Genomic DNA, 21,447 nt, shown 5'->3' with positions numbered 1-21,447 from the left:
TTGCAAATAACACAGAAATTAGTGCTAAACTTTTTGTTTTTTTTAAAAAAGGCAAGGAAGGACAGATAGGGGTGTCTAGGACAGTGGCATAGCGTGGGGGTGCAGGGGGGGCCGGGCACAACATCTGGGGGTTAGGGTTAGGGGGCGCAAATCCACAGGTTAGGGCGCGCAAATTACTTGCCTTGCCCCGGGTGCTGACAACCCACGCTACGCCACTGGTCTAGGATTATGGAAAAAGTGTATAGGGATATGTTTTTCTCCCTTCCTCAGAATACTACAACCTGGGTTCATTGAATGAATGTAACTGAATGCTGGAAGAATCAAGACAGACACAAGAAAATACTTATTCACGCATCACCTAAATAGTTAACTTAGAGCTATCTTCATTGTTACATGTATTTTTGTTCCCGGTCCCATGATATCTGCCTGTGACATGGGTATTAAAAAGCAGTGAATATTTTTAGGAGATTTTTTTTTTAATGGTATGCATGCCTATGTTTGGGTTCTTGATTAAAGAACCTAAACTAGTCAGTGTGGACAGACACCGTAGTTACTTTTGTCCTACAGCCTGAAAATGAAGGGCAAATTATGCCAATCCTCTTTTCAGGGTATAAGAACAACAATTTCTTTTTCTGGAGAACATACCTAGCATTACATTGGACCTCAAGAGAAAACTATATCCACCATTAAGGCAGAGAATTCCTTGATGACAAAGGAAAGGTTTAAAGTCATTTGAGGAAAATAGCTGTCTCCAGTACCTGCTTCTCAGAGGATGAAGGGGTTATAAGGGTCAGGAAGCCTTTAAAGACTTTGCTTGTGCCAGCAAACCTTGTTTCCCATTGTGCTTGATCAAAACTTTAGAGTCAACCTAAGTGACCCCCTTGTGGTTCCAGAAGAACTGAACCCATATCCTGGAAGGCAAGAAACAATGTTCTTCCTCCCCGCTAGCCTGTCAGCCCAAGCCAGATTTGCAGAATCACTGTGATCAAAGGAACCTCACGTGGAATGCAGACTCATAGTGGCTCCAGTGGAAATCTACCAGGAATGAAATTTGAGGGGTGCGAAGGTGGGGAGGGTTGCCCAGGGAGATACGGTTGCTTATGAAAGCCAATGATGGATGTCCCATTTGAATTTTGTGGGCTGGCTTTGAAGAGCAACACCCGGGAGGTCAGATCCTTATCAGGCTTTCTTGCACTAGCAGACCGAGAGGCTTGATAATATCTCTGAAGAGCTGACTTTGTTGTCACATGCATTTCTGTCTCTGGTCCCATGATATCAGACTGCCCCGCCCCCCCTCCATGTGAATTGCTTGTATTCTTACATTCTGACCCTTGCCAGAAACCCAACAAGCAAATTTGCATTTTCAAGCATGATATTTCCTCCCAAACTGCATAGTTTGGGGGACTAGAAAAGAGGGCAAGCTGTTTCATTATGATCAAGGGCAGAGCAAGAATTATTTTGGACTGGCTAGGAGACTAGCCATATGCTTTTTTGGCAAAACATTTGACAGGGTGGGGACCTGAAAACTGGCATTTTTTTAAAAAACGTGGAATGTCAACCATGAAGTAGAACCATCGGTTGTATCAGATGTCATGTGGAGACTTACCTGTTTGCCCAGGTTTTGTGTTTGTATCTTTTGAATTTCTGTTTAATCCACTTTTATTTGCTTTTTATCACTGTTTTACTAATTTTATACTGTGTTTTTGACATATATATAGAGAGAGTTAGAGAGATGTTTGAAATAGCAAGCAGTATATAAATACTTTAAAATATAATAAATAGCAAGACTTCTACTGGATCAGATCAAAAACCAATCTTGTTCGGAATAAAGCTATGTACTAAAGGGCTCTGAAATTTCTCTAACCTACCAGGAATTGCTGAAGAATTGAAGCTGAGACCTTCTGCATGTGCTCTGCCGCTGCTCTCTCCCCACACAGCTGCTTTCTCAAAAAAAGACCTTGGACATTGAGAAAGTAGGCAACTGGTTCCATGCACAATGTCAGGAGCTGCTGATATCTGTGCACAGCTGCCCAGTGTATTGAGCCACTAAAAGCAGCTGACAGCTTTTGGGTGAAGTAGCCTTGTGCCCTGCATGGAATCTGCCATTGAATCCTCCCGGACAGGGAGCGCTATAAGAGAGCTTCCTGCGCATGTTAAGCCATACCTGGGCAACAAAGTCTTACTGAGCTCCTGTGGGTTCCTGTATTCTTGGTTTATTGATTATTGCATTCAGACCCCACCTATCCCCCAGGGAGGTCAAGGTGACATACATAGCTCCCCCAGATTGCATTCTCACAACAAACCTGTGAGGTAGATTAGGCTGAGAGACAGCGAGTGCCTAAACGTCACCTAGTGAGCTTCATGGCTGAGTGGGGATTTGAACCCTGGTCGCCCAGTTCCTCCAATGACTCTCCTGTCCTGACTTCTTACTTCCTCTTCAGTCTCGTCTCCTGGCTTATGCTTTGGTTCTTACTTGCTGTTCAGATGATTGGCTTTGTCTTTTGGCCTCCTCATTTCCAGCTCCTAGCCCACCTCAGATTGCTGCCCATGGCCTAGTCCTGTTGCACCCACCTCCATCTCTTCCTCATTATATTGAAACTACATTTCTCCTTTCTACCCTTTCCAGCCTTCCCTCTTTCTGTCTGCCCACATCCAATCTGCCCTTTGGGTCTCACTCTAGCTCAGGGATGGCCAATGTGGTGATAAGGAGCACTAGGGAGCCCACCAGTGCCTTGTATGTCACTTGTGAAAGTCTCGGTAAGCACCCCCTCAAAAATCCAGAATACATGAGAGACTATTATTTGATGATATTATTATTATTATGCCTAGGACCCTAGGCATATCTACGGGACCGCCTCTCCTGGTATGCCCCACGGAGAGCCTCAAGGTCCATAAATAGCAACACCCTAGAGGTCCCGGGCCCTAAGGAACTTAGATTAGCCTCAACCAGAGCCAGGGCCTTTTCAACTCTGGCTCCATCCTGGTGGAACGCTCTGCCTCATGAGACCAGGGCCCTGCAGGATCTGATTTCTCTCCACAGGGCCTGTAAGACAGAGTTGTTCCGCCTGGCCTTTGGCTTGGAGCCAGTTTGATTCCCTCCCCCTCTTTCTTTTTTCTTTTTTCTTTTTCCTTTCTCCTCCTGTGATGAGGCTGCATTTTAATATTTTAATGTTTCAGTATTTTAATTGTTGTATTTTAATCTTGTTTTTAAGTTGTATTCATTCAACTTGTTTTTATTATTGCTTGTTAGCTGCCCTGAGACCGGCCTTGGCTGGGGAGGGCGGGGTATTATTATTATTAATAATACTACTACTACTACTACTACTACTACTAATAATAATAATAATAATAATTTACTGCTGAATATGAAAAGAGGCACCATTTTGTGGCCTTGTCTCTATTTTTCTGCTATTTCAGATGTGTCAGCCATTTTGTATTAATGCCACTCCTCCATGGTAACCATTTTCTGACTGCCAACCGCGACACTTTCTCAAATTCCAATTGTGACCGCATGCCAAAGGAGGTTGGCGACTCTGCTCTAGCTGCATCAGAAAGACATCAATATGAAAATTAAACTATTTCATGAAGTTTTACTGATGCAGTTTTACTGATCACTATGTAGTGTGAGTAGGTGCTAAAAAGAAATTCTATCCTATCTTTCCTTTTTTTGGATGCCACCCCCTCCCGGAAGTATATTTAGTATTTGATCAGCCAGTTTCTAGCATCATTGTCCTATTGACAAAGGCCTTAATCACTTCTGCCCATGGGGACTGTTGGGGAAGTTGAGCAAATGTTGTTAGTGCTGAGAATTCTGATCACTGCCAAGATGGGAGTTTTCTTCCCCCTCTGCTGATGGATTTTCCTACTTGGTAAGATTTGTCTGCTAAGCATGACTTCTACATCCCTAGAATTAGTCAGTGTTCTCCCCAAGACAGCTTCAGTATTATTACCTCCAAAGTCCGGCACAGAGGGAGGGAGAGAGATAAAAACCTTGGCATCAACTGCATCAGGAAGTCTAGAGATTGCTCCATAAATACAGAACCGTTGACACTTCTTTAAACTCACAGCATTAGCACACAGCTTGGTGTCTCCATCTTTATCAGAAATCTGTTGACAAGGATTGCTCAAAAGCCTACAAATAATGCCACACGGGACACGTTGAAAATGTATTTGTGGAACATTTTGGTAAAGGACGTCACAATTTCTAGTGGATGAACTCATCTCCTGTCAATGTATGTTCTTAGTAACCTTATTCTAGAATTGCTTTGGTTTATATTTTGCAACAATGTTTTGATCCACAATCCAGCTGTGGGCATGCCCAGTTGGGTGCATATAACAAGTTGAGGTGCCTAATCGAAGAGGGCATCCTTAGCATCGTCAAATGATGCATCCAGCCTGCTCAGAGGGGCCTGCATATAGACTGCCACAAGACTGGAGTTGACCAATCTTTAGTTCTGGTGGGAATATGCTTGATGAGTTGACTGCTCATACTGAAATAGAAGAATGAACTCCACTTCCGCCCTTAAACTTCTCAGACTACTTCTCATTTCCTTTGAGGCACCTGAGAGCAGGAGGTTTTATCCAATGTAAAGTACTTAGCAGTAGATGTATTCCACTGGAAAAATAATACGGCACAAGATAATGCACAAGCAGGTTGCTGTGAACTTTGCTGCAGAACAGACTGCAACAGGCTGCACAGTCTGTTGTGCAATGAGTTTCTGCTAGCACAACTGTTGCATCTGATTCCTCTGTTGCCCAGTATTTGTAACTCACACATCAAATGTTGGCTATAGCCCATGGACAGAGAATCTGTAAATATTAGTTTCTCATTTTTCCAGCCTTAACTGCAGTTTCCCATGTCAATAGGTTCCCTTTGTCAATAGGTATGAGTTACTCGTACATAAACTGGTGCCTTTCTCGGTTAATATGCCTTGCTAAACCTTTCTGACTGCACAGCCCCTTCTCATCGTGGCTGCCTCAGTCACTGGCAGAATCCGTCAGTGGGCGTTTCTTGAACCTCTTCCAGCATAAAAGTTGTTTGACACCCAGTCTCCTCCTCCTCTCACTGCGCGGGAGTCTTCTGCACAGGGAAGGCGTGGGTAGCGGAGGACCTGGGCTCTCCTCACTGATGTCCAGTGAAGAGTCCTGGAGCCCTCTCTCCAATTCCCCCGTCTGCCCCCCTTTATCCCTGGTGTTGCGCTAATTGGCTTCCCCCTCTACTGAGCTGTTTCTCCCCCTGCTGCTGGGTCCTTCGCCAGCATCATCTGGGAGCCTCCCCTTCGCCTCTCGCTCCGATGTCAGTTCCCTGACAATATGTCTTCATGAAAATTAATCAACATTTAAGTGTGAATTTCTCCTAATGCTTGCATGTAAGTTTGCCTAGCAGATGCATCACTGCTAAGCAATTTCCCCAAAAGTAATTGCATTTGTATATGTTATTTTAACTAATATATGCATTTATATATACGCTTAATTCCAGTATGCATTTGTGTATGCATTACTTTGCTGGAGAGCTGCATTGTGAATTTCAAAGGAAGGTTGTGCTTTGGTTCATATGTTGTTTCAGAAATTGCAAATTAGTTAGGTTTGCCTTTAATTGTGAACAGCATTGAACTTCTCCTGCACTCCTACCTGCTACAGCTAAGCACAGAGTAATGTTGTACGCATAATTTTTAATTTTGTTTGATTATTCCCAAAGGCATAGGCCATGCAACAGTTGTCTGTACAGGAGAGTATATGGTGAATTTCGTGTTTGAGAGCTCCCTGCCCTGAGAAGCTTACAATTTAAAATAACACACGGGCAAACAACTGAGGAAGTAGAGAGAAATTTAGGCTGGGGCAACCATAGAAGGAATACAGTTGCTGGAATCTTTTCTGATATTTGCTTTTATCACTATCCTGTGGATAAGATCTGTTCATCCAGTAAGCCTAGCCTCTTACAGAATGCATGCTTTAGAGTTAGGGTTTGAGTACCCTCATTGAAGTTAGATTTCCACACTGAGACAGTTACTACTCTACTTGCAGATCTCCATAATTTATTGCTTTTTAAAAAAAAAAAAAAAGATTTGATAGTTTGCACTGCATCCTTGATTCTGAGATGTTTTGTCTCACATAGTGGGTTTCCATCTGTTCTTTTAGTTTTCAGGGGCTGAGTGAGATGCTCCAACTTGAGATCTTGAGATCAATTGCTTATGGCATTTTCATAAGCGATGCTAAGAACACCCTCCTTCATTTCCTCATGTTAATTCAGATGCATTATCTACGTAGGGGTTGTTAGGGGAGGGTTGGTACCTCCGGTGGGAGACACATCTTTATCCTTCTGGGTTGTTTGTCCACCTTTGGTTTGTCCACCCTGCACTCAGCTCTCACCTGTGGCTCCTAGAAGCTGTCAGCATGCAAAAACGGCCACACCTTGGGAATAGCTTCAACTGGCTAGCTAAACCAGGTGAGAGTGGCCGATGGGTGTCAAACCCAAATAGTGGGTCCAATAGTCAAGAAGGTACTTTCCACAGGTGCTGCAGACGGAAATGAGTGGCAGATGGGGCTCTTCAACCTAGGAAGCTAGCCCATCTAAGAGAAGGAAGGCTCTGATTCTTAACCTCTGCTGCCTTGCGGGATATGTTTGGGAGAAGAAAAAGCTAAGGAGTAAACAATACACAAATCCTTAGTGGAATCTCTAAGATGGTTGGATGGCACCTAGTACACCATTTCCTTTGGACCACATCAGTGAGGCTGAGGGGGGTGTCTTGTTGTCTGGACAGCCCAGCACCTCCATACACACTGCCCAGGTTTGGGCCCTGGGGAGGTCACTTCAGTGCTGCCAATGCAGCAGTTTGACAATGCACCCCATTGTCTTTAAAGACTGATGGATTCCAACTATCTATGTGGGATGAAGCCATGGCTACTGTTTTTTAAACAACTCTGTATCTTTTCTCCCCATAATTTATCCCTCTTATCTTGCATTCACACGTAACACCATCTTAATTACTTAGGAACAGATTTATAACACCACTTTTCAGAGAAAATGCCCTTCCAAGATGGCTAGAGAGCTTAGATGCACTTGTAGATCCATTCACATGCAGTTCCAAACCCTGGTTTAATGTTAGATGAAAAAGCCTTGTTTTCATATGTCCCCCTCATTTATTCTCTTTCATCCACTCATAGACTGCACAAATTGAAGATGTGGGGAAGGGAGACACATGGCTTGCCAGTAGTACATGTGAAAAGGTTTCAGGAGTCTTAGACCACAAGTTAACATGAGCAAACAGGGTGATGCAACAGTTTAAAAAAGGCTAATGCTAGTCTAGGCTGTACAGTGTCCTGATCAATGGAAGTCATAGTACCACTCTCTTCTGCCTTGGTCAGAGTACAGCTGTAGTATTGTGTCCAGATCTGGGGGCCACAATTTGAGAAGGCTATTGACAAGGTAGTACATGTGCAGAAGGGATGCGGGTGGTGCTGTGGGTTAAACCACTGAGCCTAGGACTTGCCGATCAGAAGGTCGGTGGTTCGAATCCCCGCTACGGGGTGAGCTCCCGTTGCTCGGTCCCTGCTCCTGCCAACCTAGCAGTTCGAAAGCATTTCAAAGTACAAGTAGATAAATAGGTATCGCTCCGGCGGGAAGGTAAATGGTGTTTCTGTGCGCTGCTCTTGTTCGCCAGAAGCGGCTTAGTCATGCTGGCCACATGACCCGAAAGCTGTATGCCGGCAAGATGAGCACCGCAACCCCAGAGTCAGCCACGACTGGACCTAATGGTCAGGGGTCCTTTTACCCTTTACCCTACATGTGCAGAGGAGGGCAACAAAGATGATAAAGGGTCTGGGAATTGGGTATGTTTAGCCTGAAGAAGAAGGAGCAGACTGAGAGGAGATATGAAAGCCCTCTTCAAATATCTGAAGGGCTGTCACGTGGAAGATGGAGCAGGCTGCTTTTCTCCTGCTCCGGAGGGTAGGACCTGAACCAATAGCTTCAAGTTACAAGAAAGGAGAGCTTGACTAAACATCAGGAAGAACATTCTAATGGTAAGAACTGTTCGACAGTGGAATGGACTCCCTTGGAAGATGGCAGACTCTCGTTCCTTGGAGCCAAGGTTGGAAGGCCGTGTGTCAGGGATGCTTTAGTTGAAATTAATGCCTTGCAAGGAGGCTAAACTAGATGAGTCTTGGGGAACCTTCCGACTCTATCATTCTAGGAATCCTGCCATGAAATGAATGAGTGAAAGAGCTGTTTGAGGAAAGTGCCATAGCTTAGTGAAAGAGCATCTGTTGTTCCTGCAGAAGGTACCAGGTTTAATCCTTTGCACTTTCCAGGTAGGGCTGGGAAATACTAAGTTGCTTGAAACCCCAGAGTGCTGCTGCCAGCCGGAATAATAATAATAATAATAATAATAATAATAATAATAATAATAATAATAATAATAATAAATTATTTATACCCCGCCCATCTGGCTGGGTTTCCCCAGCCACTCTGGGTGGCTTCCAACATAATATTAAATTACGAAACCAATTAAACATTAAAAGCTTCCCTAAACTGGGCTGCCTTCAGATGTCTTCTAAAAGTCTGGTAGTTGTTTGTCTCTTTGACATCTGATGGGAGGGCGTTCCACAGGGCGGGTGCCACTACCGAGAAGGCCCTCTGCCAATACTGAGATAGATGGAACAATGGTCTGATCAATGCCGGATTTGTGTATAAGCTAAACAAGCTATAGCTTAGGGCCCCACTCTTTTGCGGGGCCCCTAAAAATTTAAAGAAAAAAACCCCTGGATGTACATTTCCAAAATAAAAGATAAAATACAAATAAAATAAAACCTACATACAGCAACAGTGTTTTGTGTTGTGTAGGCTTCTATGATGTAAATAATGGGCCCCGCCTGCTAGCCTGCTCCCTAAAATATCACATATAAAGGGCCCCAAAACCTTCAGTAGCTTAGGGCCTCATCAAACCTAAATCCAGCCCTGCGTCTGACTCACTATATGACAGCTTCCTATGTTCCTAAAACCACACTTTCTAGGAAATATATATTTGTCCTTTAATTTATGAGCATTTGGTTTCCAAATGCGGTTTTAAAGTGTCACTTGTGAATATGCCCCGAGTTTCTCATAATCCGGCATCTGCTGCACTTTGCGTGCTGTGCTTGTTGATGATCCCCTTTCCTCCTGTAACGTGTCATTTCCTCCCTTGGTAAATAGCACAGTATGTGGGGTCCAATGAAACTTTTCACCAGCATCCCTCCTGTTTCTGAAGAAACCTTTGGCTTGTTACAGTGCAGGAAGGGAGTCGATTCCCAAGAACAAGGCTGCTTTCTGCCCAATCCACCACACCGCCACCTCCTCCTCCTCCTCCTTCCTCTGGCCATTCTGCTGTGATTCCAGCTTGCGCAAGAGAAGTGATGATAAATTTCCAACAGTGGCATTACAGACAGTCATAAATAATGCCTTGCTCTGTGGTGCCGGCAGTTTCCATTAGGGCTGTCTGGATTGGGCTGTTGATACCCTGGTCTATGCTGGGACTAGCAGTAAAATTTATCAGCCTGCTTTCTTCACCTCATAAATCATCCCAACTAGGAGCCATATGGCAGAGAAGCCCTTAGAAACACATGACCGCCAGCAGCAGCGGGCAGGCGGAACAGACCCTCCTGGAAAGAAGATAAGAGAGAGAAAGGGCAGGACATGGCAGAATCACCTTCCCAGACGCCTCTTTTCAGGACCCCCCCCCCCCGCTGTACTGCTGTTGTCATTATTTAATGGTATTAGCATTATTAGCACTCTCTTTTTTAAAAAAGAAAATCTGTTGCAAGCATTATCATCATATGATTTCTTGCCTGTATTACAGTGCTCATCCAGCAGTGGGGTGGTTCGGAATAACCCTTTTTATAGTCATGGAGGGGCAAGCATGTCCAGGCATTTTGCTGTTGTTTTTAATGATTGTTACACTACAGTGGTACCTCGGGTTAAGGACTTAATTCATTCCGGAGGTCCGTTCTTAACCTGAAACTGTTCTTAACCTGAAGCATCACTTTAGCTAATGGGGCCTCCTGCTGCCGCCACGCCGCCAGAGCACAATTTCTGTTCTCATCCTGAAGCAAAGTTCTTAACTCGCGGTAATCTTTCTGGGTTAGCGGAGTCTGAAACCTGAAGCGTCTGTGACCTGAAGTGTATGTAACCCGAGGTACCACTGTATTTGTATTTTATGGCTTTGTATGTCACTTTGAGACAACTGTTAGTGTGAAGGATAATAATAATAATAATAATAATAATAATAATAATAATAATAATCACCCCAAAGTCAACAAAATGTATTAAAGTGAATATGGTTGGTAAATACACAAGTGGATGTTGAATCAAACGGTCTTTTTTTCAGGGGGCAACTAAATAAATAAATAATAAAAACGACTTTTGCATTTTGTTCCAATAATGTCAGGAGCCACAGGGGCTAAAAACTGGAGCCCCCTCCTCAGCTCTCTCCCCCTTCCTCTCTGCACAGCTGCTCCATGTTGGTGAGCTGCTGGAACCGCAGTTTGGATCATATTCCTAGCAGTGATCTCAACTTGGGGCTTGCCATTCCTCTTTCTGTGTTAGTCAGGACTGGGGAACCTTTTTAGTCAGAGGAGCAACCTTTCATGGGCCACCTGCTGGTGATGGGAGAGGCCAGAGACAAAAGTGGGTAGAGCGATTGTACAAATTTTAGCTTTGTACAATAGGTTAATTTGTACACGCATACACTTCTTCCATTCAGACAAGCAAGAACCCTATTCATAGTTCAAGGACACATTCCAGCCAGGCAAAAAAACCCCACAGGTTATAAAATGGGGTCCAGCCTGTGGAGAGTTCTGTGGACCAGATAGAGAGGCCTGGAGGACCAGAGTACTGAGGATTCCCATTCCTGGTATTAGTGAATGTGGGAATGAGTGAAGTATCTCTGCTCCACAGCAGCATCCCTACCATCCTCCATAACGTAGAGGGCAAAGTTGTGAATGCAGGAGGCTCCCCACTTCACAAGTTCATCCTCCGATTCATGGAGTGTGAAAGGCAACAGGGGCAGAACCAGCTTATTGACTGTGATGTCCTCTAACCTCCCATGATATCACCTGGCATGAATAGGGAGCAGCCACTGCAGATGCAAATAAGTTAACTGCCCTAACCCAATAAAAGCTTTGCTACATTCTCAGTCATGATTCTCCAGTCTTGGTGGCCATGTGTTCTTCTAACAACACAAGAAGGAGCCCTGCTAAATAGGACCAATGGTCTGTCTAGCCCAGCAGTGCACTGTGAGTCCTACATTGGCCAGCCAGAAGCTTCTGAGAAGCCTACCAGCTGAGCATGAAGGTAATAGCCCACCGTTTTGTTGCCTCCTCCTAGCAGCTGATACTCAGAGGTTTACCATCTTTGAACCTGGAGGATCCCCACAGCTTTCTGGGTTAATAGCAATGGAAAGACTCACTCTGTCCATGGTTGCTAGCCCTAATGGCTATGTTCTACCTCCACTATCAGAGGCAGTATTCCTTTGAAAACCAGTTTCTGGGGATCACAGGTAGGCAGCATGCTGTTGCACTCAAGTTCTGTTTACAGGCTTCCCATGAACATCTGGTTGGCCACTGTGAGGACAGGATGCTGGCCTTTGGGATAATCTGGCAGGGCTTTCCTTATCTCATTTTCCTCCATAGACTTGGCTAAGTCCCGTCTTGTTGCAGTAAATTAGGGAAAACTTCCTGACTGTGGAGCAGATGGCCGTGGGAGGTGGTGGATTCTTCTTTGTTAGAGGATTTCAACAAAACATGGAAAGGACACCAAGGGTGATCATAGAATCATAGAACTGTAGAGTTAGGAGGTACCACGAAGCTCATCTAGTCCAATCCCCTGCAATGCAGGAATCTTTTGCCCAACATGATGTAGAAGAGGAATTCCAGCATCACCAAGAGACTGGACTAGGTTGGACCTTTGAGATCCCTTCCAACACTATGAGTCTATGACATCTATGAATTTCATACAATCACTCATCTTATTTCTGATAATACTTTGGGTGCTGCGGGGTTCTGCAAAATCCCCTGGTTATTAACAAGGCATGAATGTCAAAAAGGCATGCTGCTTAGGCGATGTCCTGCAAGGATTCCCCGTAGCAGATCTTAGGAAAAACGCTCCATCAAGTGTCCCCCATTTTTGCCTAGCTACAGAATATAAATTCCCTGGAAAGTCTCCATGTAATAGCTGCATTTCTGTGTAATGGAGGAGTGCCTACAATTAATATGTTGACTATTAGGGACATGTGTATGGGAAGCTTAGCAACTGTGCAAAATATTACTGCGTAATTGCTCAGCTTCTAAAGTGTGTTTTCATAATTAGCGGCTGGTTAGTTAAAATAAATATCATGCTTATTAAATATGAAATACTTTTCTACGTGCCACAGTTTGCACTGGAAAAGCCACCGAGGAGGACATCTTCCTCAGTTTTTGCTTTTTAAAAACAACAAGAGTTCTGTAGTCATCCCAGAGGTGTCCTCACAGCAACTAGACAGTCACCCTCAGTTTCCTAGAATAGATGGGCCAGTTCAGCCTCACCCATGAGAGCACATGCGCCCTCACTCAATCTACTTTCCTTCCTACTTGGAACCAGTTCAGGGGATAGCCCGGCAGTCAGCTTCCTTTGTCTCAATGTTGCCCTTGTAGAACTCAGCAGGGAGCAGTGGGGAGACAAATCCAGAATGAGTTCGCTCTGCCTGTCATTGGCTCTGGCTCCACCTACTGTGGGCTCTCTGCCTTCGTAGAATCATAGAGCTGTACAGCTGGATGGGACCACAAAGGTAATCTTGTCCAATTCCGTGCAATGGAGGAATAGTTTGCCCAACATGGGACATGATATTAAGAGTCCCATGCTCTACTGACTGAGCTACTCTCCTTCCACCCCACCAGGCCCAATGGGCACTAGGCTGCACTGGGATGGTCAGGGGATATATTTCTGCCCCTCAGTGGTGGATTATGGAACATGGTGGCTAGGTTGACTGGTTGCTTACATGATGTTTGTGTGTGTGTGTGGGGGGTGTCTTAGAAATCTGATAGGAGAGTTGTCAGTGTGCATGCCATTCCACAATTATAATTTTGAAGCAGGATGTGGCATTCTGGAAGATGTGTGACAACACCAGAACATATTCACATACATATTTGGTGGTCATGCCAATCCAGATCAACAGCTCTTAGTTATACATACATACAATCACCTTGAACCCAAATACCATTCTACTGGGGTACTTAGAAGAAAATAATATCCCTTGTACACAGCTGGAATTAGTATTTTTTTTAAATAAAAGCTGCACAATTCCAACTGCTTCGCAATGGAAATGCCTCCATGTGCCGCTTCTTGAGGCAGGAATGGGGAAACTGTTGCCTTCTAGGAGTTCTTGTATTCCCAACTCACAACAACCCAAGACTGGCATGCTCAATGGTCAGGGGTGATGGGAGCTGTAGTCCAACCGCATCTGGAAGGTCACAAGTATGCCATTCATATAATAATAACAAGCATTTTGAAAGAAGCATGGAAATTGTTTACATTGGGCAAAAATGTTTATCCAAATTAGAGCTGCTGGTCTTCTTTGCACCCTCACGTTAAGCATGATTTCTCAATGAAAGAAAGGTTCCTATTTTTGGTATGTGTTGAGTCTAAAAACTGGATGGAAGTTGTTGGACTACAACTCCCATCTTCCCTGATCACTCCCCATTCTGACTGGGGCTGATGAGATTTGGAGTCTGACAATATCTGAAGCGCAACTATCTTTCCATTGGATATTCATGTGATTAATTTGATCTCTGAAAAGAGAATATGTATATGAAAATGGGTGGCTCTGTCTGAAATGAAAGATGGGTAAAAGTAATGCAGGTTAGTGCATTGGTCTATTGTAGTGGAAAAAAGTTTTTTAAAAAGGTCTCCTTCCTTCTGGTCAGCTAGTGTCAATAATAAGATTCAAATATTGTGGTTTTGTGCCAACATATATCTTTCCTGGCATACAAGTCTGTGTGTATCGTTGCCGGAACAGAATTCCAGAATGCTAAATCTTGGTGAACGACCGCTCTTGCAATTCACACTAACAAAATGTAGTGGTGGCATCTGGGTAAGACTTTGGGGCAGATGGGTAAGACTTTGGGGCAGCGAGGGAACCGCCAGAAGGCCCTCGGCGCTGGACCTCAGTGTCCGGGCAGAACGATGGGGGTGGAGACGCTCCTTCAGATATACTGGACCGAGGCCGTTTAGGGCTTTAAAGGTCAGCACCAACACTTTGAATTGTGCTCGGAAACGTACTGGGAGCCAATGTGGGAGCATGTCCTTCAATAATAGAACAATTATATTGTAATATGCTCCTTCAAAATGACTGTGCAATCCCAGCACTTCCCAGCCTGCTTTGCTGCTTCTGCTCTCATGTGTCTTTGACACATGACAGGGCTGGCCTTGCCTTATGGGTATAAGGCAAGGTGAACCGATCACCTTGAGCTGCAGGATTCACAGAGGCAGCAGATCTGGCCTCCAAGAAATGCACTGCCTGCTGCTGCTGCGCTAGCAGAAATGGCTGTGGCACACTCCTTGGAGGCTGGATGTGCCACCTCCTTGGCACAGCCCCCTCACTGCTGCCTCTACAATGGCCTGTTGGCAAATAGGAGGTGCTGCTGGTATCCCCACACCCTAATAATAATAATAATAATAATAATAATAATAATAATAATAATAATTTATTTATACCCCACCCATCTGGCTGGGCTTCCCCAGCCACTCTGGGCGGCTTCCAAAAAAATATTAAAATACTGTAATATATCTGCCCTCTGCAGACTCCTGGCTGTGCTCCTGCCTGGTGTGATTCAGAGTGGGACCCTTCCCTCCCTGCAGCAGCCTCAGAATCTCACTTCAGCTGCCGAATACGGTTGATTTGACACCCCCTTGTTCCTGATGCAGATCTCGCTCATCCCTCCTTCCCTGGCAGGGGAGAAGAGCGCCATTTTGTGGTTTGCCCCCGGTGCAAAAATGTCTCGATTCAAACAGAGGACTGTCCTCCAGCAGCCCATCAAATGAAGGGCTGCCCAGTGCCTATGTTAGCCTTTCTCAGAGTAGGCCCAGGGAGATTCATTGAGCATGACTAACTTAAGCCCCTTTTATTCAATAGGTTTACTTTGAGTATTACTTGGGCACAGCCCCCTCTCTGAACTTTATCTTAGAAATAGGAAGGATTTATAGGCCATAACCAGCACTTTGAATTGTGCCTGGAAATGGATCAGTTGTTTTATCAGGGGTGTAACATAATCCCTGTAACTTGCCTCCGTCAGCAGTCCGGTGGGAGCATTCTGGACCAGCTGAAGCTTCTGAACACTTTTCCAAGGCAGCTCCACATAGAGTGTATTGTAGTAGTCCAACCAGGATGTAACTAAGGCATGCATCCCAGCTCTAGGTCTGGGAAAGACTCCTGCCCGAAACCCCGGAAAGCTGCTGCCAGCCAGTGCAGGCAGTACTGAACTAGATGGACAACATGGTTGGCATAAGGCAGCTTCTTCTGTTTTGCCCTTTGTCTCCCTTGCTTGCCTTGCAGAGGAAGGCTGCTAGAAACTCATCAGCTGAGTGGATAGCTGTCTGATGTTTTCTAAAGCTTCAGCAAATATATGTGTGTGCGTTTTGTGTTTAAACCAGAAAGATATGTTTTTTAAAAAAGCGAGAGCCCAACACACAACCTTTCTGACGGCAGCATGTTTAATACCTCCAAGGAGGAAGCTTGATAGGAACACAAAAGCAAGCTTGCTTCCAAAGTGTAACCAATATTTGCACATTGCAGTGACTAATTCCCTACCCCGCACTGCAGAACAATAGGCATAATAGCAAAGTACATTAATGCAAAGCGGGCTCGTCTGGTGCCTTGGTTATTTGACACATAAATAAGGAGAGAAGGTGGGGGGAGATTTTTTTATCTACCTGTATAACTATTCTCTAAACAGCAGGCTGCGAATGCAGCTCAGAAAATGCTGACCCAGGCCTGCTTGTACCCCTCCTGCGCTGGGTTGGCACATGATTTGCAGAACTGCAGGAGTTCTATCACTGACCTCATTAGCAGTGCATTTCCTGCCTTGTTAGCATCATATTTGTATAATTTACAGCACCTTGGTTTTTATGGAATGTGTTCCTTGTAGAGTGTAATGGCAGTAATATATTTAACCTCTTCTATTTAGGAATGCTGCTGCTGCTGCTGAAGGCAGCCCGCAGATATAAAAGGGACTTTCCCCCCTCCCTTTCTCTCTCCTTCCCCGCATGCACTCTCTGTCCTCCCCCTCCATTTAGATGCTATATATTCAAATATATGTGCAACCTGTAAAATGTGCATAAAAGGAGACGCAGAAGCGGTGCTGGGGGAAGGAGAGTTGCTGCTGAAGCCTTCCCAAGGTCAAGCCATTAAATCCAGACCCTGTCAGGGTTAGAAAGCCATCCTTCGACTGCATAAGAGAAAGACTGCATGGGACCATACGAAGCAGCCTCATGAAAAGATTGGACCTTTTGCCCATCTGACACAGGAGCATAGAATGCTGCCTTGCACCAAGTCAGATCATTGGCCTATCTAGTTTTGTATAGTCTACTCTGACTGGCAGCAGCTCCCTAGGATTCCAGACGGGATTCTACCAGCTCTGCGGAGAGATATCAGGGATTAAACATGGGGTCTTCTATATGCAAAGTAGATGCTCCACCACTTAGCTATGGCCCTTCCTCCCTGCTGGGAGTTCTAGATGAAATATGGATATAAAATTTACAGCATGCTATGGTTTAAGACAGGCTTCCTCAACCTCGGCCCTCCAGATGTTTTGAGACTACAATTCCCTGACCACTGGTCCTGCTAGCTGGGGATCATGGGAGTTGTAGGCCAAAAACATCTGGAGGGCTGAGGTTGAGGAAGCCTGGATTTAAGATTAGAAAATACGGCCTCGGCCCAGTATACCTGAAGGAGCATCTCCACCTCCATTGTTCTGCCCGGACGCTGAGGTCCAGCGCCGTTCTACCCGGACACTGATGTCAAAGAGAACAACGACTACCAGACTTTTAGAAGACATCTGAAGGCAGCCCTGTTTAGGGAAGCTTTTAATGTTTGATGTATCATAGCATTTTAATATTCTTTTGGAAGATGCCCAGAGTGGCTGGGGAAACCCAGCCAGATGGGCGGGGTATAAATAAATTATGATGATGATGATGATGATGAGTGTTATTTATTTGTTTCATATATTTATCACTTGATATCTAAACAGTCACTCCCACCCTCCTTCTCTCTCTCTCTCTCTCTCTCTCTCTCTCTCTCCCTCCCTCCAATGAAACAAAAATAAAACAATACCATATAAAAAAAATACTATAAAAATCTAAAAAGGCAAAAATAAAACATACAAAGCACCATGTTGTTGTTGTTTTAAAAAACCATAATATCTTTAATATTTTTTATTATAAAGACACCCAAAACAGGCTGTTTCAGGGGATATTGGCCTTGTTGCCTGATCTTCCTAATGCTCTTTCAAACTTTCCAACAAAAGTCATTTGTTGGAACTGATGAGTTTCTACCTCTTTGCCAGTTCTGAAAGGCCTTCCTTTTCTTGTCAATTATGCACTCAATCTCGCTGTCATTCTCATCAAACCAGTCCTGGTGTTTCTTGGTTTGGTATCCAATAGTTTGTTCACAGGCTGTAATAATGGATGTTTTTAGCTTGGTCCAGTGTTCCTCAATGTTATCAGGGAATTCTGAAAGCAGGTGGGCCTTAAGAGTCGTTTGGAAGCAATCTTGCTTAATGGGATCTTGAAGGGCTTGAGTGTTCATTTTGCACCTTGGTTTCCTTCCTTGAAGTCTGCGTTGAGGTATAATCTTGATAGCCATCGTGGCGCTTATTAGTTGGTGATCTGTCCAGCAGTCGTTGGCACTCGTCATAGCTCTGGGAAGGAACACAGGACGGCGATCTTTAGCACAGACAATAACATAGTCTAAGAGGTGCCAGTGGTTTGACCGAGGATGCCTCCATGAAGTTTTAAATTTATTTTTTTGTTGAAAGAGTGTCTGGTTGTGTGCTGCACATATCGTTAAAAGTAAGATTCCGTTCCAGTTGCTGTTGCCATTTCCTTCTTCCCCAATAATCCCAGGCAACAGATTGAAATCTCGCCCAACTCTTGCATTAAAATCACCCAGGAGGATAATTTTATCTTCCTTAGCCTTCTCAATGGCTTTCTGCAGCGTGAGGTCTGGCTTGGCGAGGAGACACCGTTGCAGACGGATGTCCCAGACCCCGCAGACGATTCAATCTATCAGGGCACCATTAAGAAGCTGCTGATCCGCAAGGCCCACGTCTTGCTAGGAAGCCAGTCCCAGTGCATCATGAAGAGGCCAGCAGTGATGAGGCATCCTCCAGTGAAGACGATGACGTGCACCAGACAAAGTGGGAGTTCCAAAAGACGTCCAAGGGCCAATCGGAATGTGCCAGCTGCGGATTCAGTGTCGATTCAGAGACGCCATCTGTCGGAAGTGTTCCAGAAGGGGCCACATCGTTAAGGTCTGCCGATCGGCTCCGTCTGACACCCCCCCTTCACCGACTCGCAAGTCCAAGTCTTTACTCCAGTCCACCAAGGAAAGCTGTTTCGCTCTCACCAACTGCCACTGCCCGTCTGGAACCACAATTGGCCAAACTGACTCGCCTATGCGATGCAAGCTGAACGTCACTGTGCTCATTGAAGGAGCTCCATGTGACATGGAGATTGACACTGGATCTGCCCTGTCCATCGTGTCTTGGAGCACCATCAAAAGTCTGGTACCCAGAGTGTCCAAAAGGCAACTCGACTCTCACCGCGTACACGTGGTAGGTGTTGGCCGGTTCTGGATTGCCTTCAAGGATTTTTCGGGCCTGCTCTGACTGGTGGTGGTCGAAGGTCAGCAGCCAAGCCTCCTAGGGCTAGACTGGTCTGATGCCCTCGGCCTGGAAGTCACTGGCATCAACTGCATCTCTAACGCAGAGACTGAGGGTCTGGTCAAAGACTTTGCCAAGGTTTTTGACGGCACTTTGGGTCAATATACAGGTACGCCCATCTCCTTTAGCCTTGATCCACAATTCGCCCCCATCAAGCTAAAGCCACGCCGGGTTCCCTCAAGGCTAAGGTGGACGAACAACTGGACAAGCTGATCACCCAAGGAGTTTTGGAGCCAGTTGACCATGCCAAGTGGGAAACCCCACCAGGTTCCCTGGTGGTGTGGGCCCCTGCAGATTTCCACCATTGTTTGTTAATCGGGTTAAAACGTTAGCAGGGCGATTGTAAATTCAGTAGTGTAAAGTATGCTAGATATAGTGGGAAGGGAGAAATGGGAATATATGGGGAAATTAAAACAGGCAATCTTAATGGAGAAAGATATAGAACCATGGAAGGGGGAAGGGAAGTCAAGGAAAGAATGTATGGTTGTATTCAGTGAAATGTAAAAGACCCAAATGAAGGCCTAAAAGATACCTTGTCATCATGTCCTTGCAGGTGTTCCCAAGGCGGAGTGATGGCTCTGTAGATTTTGACCAGGACTGGGATTCTTGGAAGAGAGCTTTTGGAAGCCAGCTGATGGAATTCTGGCTGGGAAATGACCACCTTCACCTGCTGAGCTCCTTGGGTAATTGGCTCTCCTTCTTCATTCAAGTCCTTCTGCTCCGACCACCGCTTTCTATTTCACTGCCATCTCCTGGGTCCTCTCCTTGGGAAGGTGGGAGAGGCAGGGTGGTGTGGGACGGTTAGAGTGTTGGACTAGACACAGAGGGGTCCTGGTTCAAATCTCATGGCAAGACAGTGGTGCAAGAGTCACCTAGTGCACATGTGAGAAGCTTCCTGCTGGACTGGGACTGTGTCTCGGTCTCCTTCCATAGCCATCCTCCGCCCCCCTCTAGGGAGGAAGGGTGGCTGTGGTGTGGAATCGCAGGGCTGGGGAGAAGCAGCAGGCAGCGTGACTCCCCCCCCCCCGACTTGTGAAAATGTTACGGCCAGCTGAAGTAGGCAAGGAGGGTGAGGCCCTTCAGGGGTGGGGCGCATGGTTTTTTGTGTGACACCCTTTAAAGACCATTTTGACCTTCTTTGTCACACTTTGCGGGGGGGGGTATTGCAGCTGCTGCTGCTGCTGCTGCTTTGGAATCTGCAACCCAAGGTGTTGCTACAAGCCTCCCCCCCCTTTTTTTTACTACAAAGGGTAATAGACCTTGGGTGACTCAGTTACACCCCCTGGTGATGTCATTGGGAGTGCAACATGGTCCAGCTTCCCCCTCCCTCCCTTACAGTTCGAAGTGACTAAACCAGCCTCCCTGGCCATTATATAGGTGACGCTGTAGCAGAGGAAAAATGAGGTCAACAGTTTCCTTTGCCTCCATGGTGTGGAGGCTTTTCCCCTCTGTTGCCTTACAAATTGGCAAGGGAGGGATTGGCACATAGGTGCAAAGTTGGTCTGCCTTTGACTGGAGTTTGTTCTCTTCCTCACAGGCGATTCGCTTTCCTATGATGCCTTTCTCAGCCAAGGACAGACAGCAGGAGCCCAAGAACCGGAAAAGGGCAGAGGTTTATCAAGGAGTCTGGTGCCACGACGACTGCCACCTCTACAATGCCCACCCCTCCTTTGCAGGTGGGCTGAACTGTGAAAGTGGCCAAGAGTACCACGATTGCTCCAAGCACTCAGAAAAGACATTCAGGAGCATGTCATCCCCTGGCTCGATGTTCTCCTTTCCTCCGGAGGCTCCGTGTGTCTTTCATCCCCTGATGGGGTGGACTGGAGGTTTGACTTCAGGGTGGTTTTTTTAGGCCTTTCCTCCAAGGTGATTTTGTTCCCTCGGATGCCCCCTTTCTCTATCTTTTCGGCTTCCTTTTGGATCTCGTAGGATTTTATCTTTGGGGGGTTCTCTTTATTGGGGTTAGGTGTGCCAGGTCTCCCCTATCTACCTTCCCACGTGCAGGGCAGCTTTGTCTGAACAGGTTCCAGGGTCCTTCTCACTTTGCTTCATTTCTTTTCAAATATATATATATATATTTGTCATTAAAGAATTATTACTTTTGAAACATATGTGCATTGTCTCATTTTTCAAGTTGCGGTTTCCACAGATCAGCTTCATTTGTTGTGAGACATTAGTGTTACATACAGTGTTAGGTTAGGAATAAAAAGGGGCAAGAGGGGGTGGCAATGGTGAGTGGGGTGGGGTGGGAATGCTTCTATTCTTCTACGTAGTGTATGTGGGGCGCATTTGTGTCAGTGTCACTTGTGTGGGTTTTCTTACTATAAAAAGGTATAAATCTAAATCAAACAAGTGTTGGAAATGTAAAGAGAAAGAAGGTTCTTTTTAGCATATGTGGTGGTCTTGTAGTAAGGTTAAAGCTTACGGGGAAATGATATATAATGAATTGAAAAGGATGTTCAAAATAACCTTTGTAAAAAATAAAATAAAAATAAGAAGCTT

The 21,447-nt window shown here is 45.4% G+C and overlaps 1 long non-coding RNA gene across 1 annotated transcript; it reads left to right on the top strand.

Moving 5' to 3' along the window:
- Positions 1 to 19,097: 19,097 nt before the first annotated feature.
- On the top strand, positions 19,098 to 21,052 carry LOC310695907. The gene is made up of 2 exons (XR_014520343.1): positions 19,098 to 19,628; positions 20,483 to 21,052. It is a non-coding gene; the product is annotated as an uncharacterized lncRNA (long non-coding RNA).
- Positions 21,053 to 21,447: the final 395 nt, after the last annotated feature.

This window comes from Podarcis liolepis (assembly GCF_965112155.1).
Source record: "Podarcis liolepis genome assembly, chromosome: 16".
NCBI lineage: Eukaryota > Metazoa > Chordata > Lepidosauria > Squamata > Lacertidae > Podarcis > Podarcis liolepis.
The sequence above is the reverse complement of the archived record's forward strand: the minus strand, read 5'-3'. Positions and strand labels throughout refer to the sequence as shown.